Here is a 4,124-nt window from a genome sequence, read left to right as displayed (position 1 = left end):
GTGTGTTTGATGCCTGTGTGAGGCACACGGCCTAGACGCACTGGCGTGTGACCTCAATAGAAATGAAAAATTGTCTATGTTCTGAATTTTATGAATGTGTTCGGTTTAGCTCTAACAGTTCTTAAACGTATGTTTTAGGTTTCGTGTAATAGCCCAAAATTGGGTCTAGTTGGAACAGAGGTTTCGGGACCACAAAATCTGAGATATAAATAATTATTTTATGATTATTTTGAGGTCTATGATATGATTGCATGATTGTGTGAAAATTTCGTGAAGAAATTCTATGCATAAAGTGCTTAATTCGAAGTTAGGGACTAAATTGAATAAGTTGCAAAACTTGCATTCTAGAAGTTTCTAGTATGAAATAGATTTGAAATATTAATTAGGAGGTCTTAAATAGAAATTTGACCAATTTCTAAGTTATGGACAAAAATTGGACATGGATAGAATTTTTGGAAAGTTTAGTAGTAAGGGTATTTTGGTCATTTAGGGGTAAAATGAATTAAAATACAAAATTAAAAGCCAATTTTGCTCATCTTCTTTACCATGGACGTGTATACCAAGGGAGACTCCATGGATAGGGTTTTCAAGCTTCCCAAGCTCAATTGTAAGTCCGTTCTAACCCCGTTTTTCAAGTTCCTTACGTTTTTGGAGTCCCGGTAACTTGATTTAGCTTATGCTAGCAATAATTCAACCTAGGGTTCATATTTGGAAAAATACCCATAGGTAAAATTTGTGTATTCTGGTGTTTTATGATACAATATGAGGTTTTAAATTATGTTAGACAACTTGTGCTACTCGATTTTAAGTGAAAACGAGCAAAAGGGTTTAATCGGTAAAAATACCTAATAGTCATAAGTATATGTTAGAGTGAGAATTTGATGTTACCATAGAAGGGAAAAGTGATCATCATGTCATAAAACATAAGAATAAGGGATGAAGTTTAATTCCCGAGCCTAGGGGAAAAAGTGTAAATATGCAAAAGTTTAGGGGCAAAATTGTAATTTTTCCAAAGTTTGAGTTAAGGACTGTTTTGAATAGTACATTAATTAAATAAGTAAAATATGATGTTTTAGATCCCGAAAAACGAGATTTGAACACAGAATGAGAGAAAAATCGAAAATTGGGAAAGTTGGTAAAATGGCCGTTTTAATATCAAGGTAAGTTCATATGTATAATAAGCATTAACTTATGCATGTTTCAATGTAAAATTGATATATTTACTATGATCTTCGAGGTGTTGAAAGTATGTAAGTTGGTATGATAATAATACAATAATAATGCTGTAATTTATATTTGAAAGTTAAATTTAGTGAATTAATTGAATTATGTTAAATTAAATGATTATGGTGCCAAGTTTATGAATTGATTTAAAAATATGTCTATGGTACATGAAGTGCATTCAATTATCATACATAAATGTGATTTCTATGATTATGGATATTATGGGAAATTGTAAGTTCATATGATTTTTAATAAGACAATGTGTAATTTAATGTTATTGCGTTGATATTAAATGATATGTAAGTTTATATGTAAGTAATACATCACTATTACTTGTATTATGATATTCTATAAAAATATTGGAAATATGTTTGTGGATAATTACTTGATTGATGAAATTGTTGGAAAAGAAAGAGAAATCCCGGTTGAACGTACCTTCGGAAAGATTGGATGATATAGATGGTATGTAGCTAGGTCACATGTATAGTGCTGAGTGCACATCATGTGTACAAGAGAGCTACAAGACATTATGATGTAGCTAGGTCGCATGGGTGATACTATGTGTACACCATGTAGACAAGAGAGCTACGGGATATATGTAGCTAGGTCGCATGCGTGGTTCCAAGTGAAGGACGCCATGTAGACAAGAGAGCTACGAGATAAACTGGTTAGGTCACATGGGTGGTACTAAGTGTTCACCATGTGTACAAGAGAGCCGAACTATATGATGGGTGGAGCTATGTGCTGAAACCACCAAGTATCGAGGATTGATCCGAAGTGTTCAACGGGAGACTCTCTCTATGTATTGCTTTGTGAGTTTTGTGATGAATATGTGCAGGAACTTGGTTATGTGAATGATGTGTTCATTAAGTGACCAGGATGTGGTAAGGTTATAAACAAGTAAGTTATAAATGAGGATGATTTTATGGTGACCTTGTGATCATGGGCCTATACTTGTGATGTATGAAATGTGGTGAAATTGATTTGTGATATGTATGTTAAAATGAGGTTAATAGAAAGAAAGTGTGAAAGAGTGAATTAGCAATAAAACTGTTTTGGACAGTAGCAGTGACGTGATTTTGAAAAATCACCAAAAATAGTATAAATTGAATCAGAGACTGAATAAGATATCAAATTAAAGCTTAATGAGTATATATTCATATAAAAGAAACATAGAAAGCAAAGGAGTTCTATATTTTGAGATATTTATGTTTTCGTGAGACTGATTCAGAATGACTACGTGTTCCCCTGTTCTGACTTTGGAAAATCAAAAAAATTTGGATAAAAATAATTAGAAGCTAAAAATTATATTTTTAAAATCCATAATGAGTCTATTTGCATGATAAATCAACAAGAACATTATCCGAGTTCTGTACTGTGAGATAATTATTTTTTAGTGAAGAGAGGTGAGAACTGTCAGAAAGTGAAATAGGGGAAATTTTAATGAATAAACTGTACTAATTGGCTAAACCAAAAATTTTGAAAATTTTATGGTGGAACGATATGTGAGTCTAGTTTCAGGGGAAATTTACAGATCTTAATTTGCAGCTCTGTAGCTCGAATTTTAATTAATTAAGTGACTGTGACTCGTGTTGACAGTTTGATGTGAACATTTATTAGTAAATTGTGAAATCGTACTTACAAGAATGCTATATACATTAAGGATGTGGAATGGGGAGGAGGAGGAGGAAAATAAATATATGTGGAATACATGGAAACTATGGTATATGAAATATTGATATAATGAAATAAATGATATGTGTTTATAAGAAAACAAAAAGAGAATGTTATGTATCATGACATGTATATATATATGACTAGTCTCAATGTAATGCTTGCTGGGTATGGAATTGAATTGAAATGTTTCAGGCAAACATGTTATTCTGCGCATCTGAATCGTGGTATTTTATAAAGATATCATCTAGCTTTAAATATGAATGCTTGATGATTAAGCTGAAGATATTTGGTAAGATGATAATCTTGGTATAAATGTGTAAGTGGTACTATAATAAACAAGGTAAAATTTGTATGAGAGGCACATGTATGATGACATACAAATGCTATGTTTGTGGTTTAATTGAGGATTTATAATCATTAAATTAATACCATGTTATATGCTTTTGATTTTGTATAGTGTGTAAGAGATCAAGGTTGACCATAGCTTGGAAAATAGCCTAGGTATATTCCACACAGGCAGAGACACGACCATGTGTCTCAGCCGTGTATGGAACACGACTTTGGGACACGGGCGTGTGGAGCCTTAAAGCATGAAATTTCCAAGATTTTCGTAAGTTCTCGGTTTAGTCCCAAACCCTTTCTAAAGTATGTTTTTGGCTCCGTAGACTCAAATAAGGGACTATGTGTAAGAGAATGAACGCTTTGAAATATGAATAAAATTTTATGGCTCGTATTTTAGTTTAATGTTTGTATGTTTGTCTGGTAACGCCTCGTACCTTAGCCCGGCCTCAGATACGAGTAAGGGGTGTTACATTTAGTGGTATAAGAGCAGGTTTAGTCGATTCTCGGACTAACGTAGCAAGTGTAAGAGTTTAGTTATACATGCCACAAATATGTGATAGTGTGATGTCTCCCGTCACTAATAAGGACTATTTTGTTTAAAATGAAATATTCTCCAACCGAGCTACATCTGACCATTTGATAGCGATATTTAAGTATTTGAATAAAGTGTAGCTATGATGTGTTAAACTCGGAAGGTATGAATAAGAATTCGTGATATATGTATATGTGATAATATGTGAGATGAAAGTTTATATAGTGATATATTTATTCATATTTGTTTGGCCTTCATATGCTGTTGCATGCTTGACTAAATTAATTAGTAAATGTGATGATTAAAGTTATTCAAAATTCATAGAATGTATGAGTGAGTGCACTTGTTT

This window comes from Gossypium hirsutum, chromosome A12 (assembly GCF_007990345.1).
Source record: "Gossypium hirsutum isolate 1008001.06 chromosome A12, Gossypium_hirsutum_v2.1, whole genome shotgun sequence".
In the NCBI taxonomy this organism is placed as follows: domain Eukaryota; kingdom Viridiplantae; phylum Streptophyta; class Magnoliopsida; order Malvales; family Malvaceae; genus Gossypium; species Gossypium hirsutum.
The sequence above is the reverse complement of the archived record's forward strand: the minus strand, read 5'-3'. Positions refer to the sequence as shown.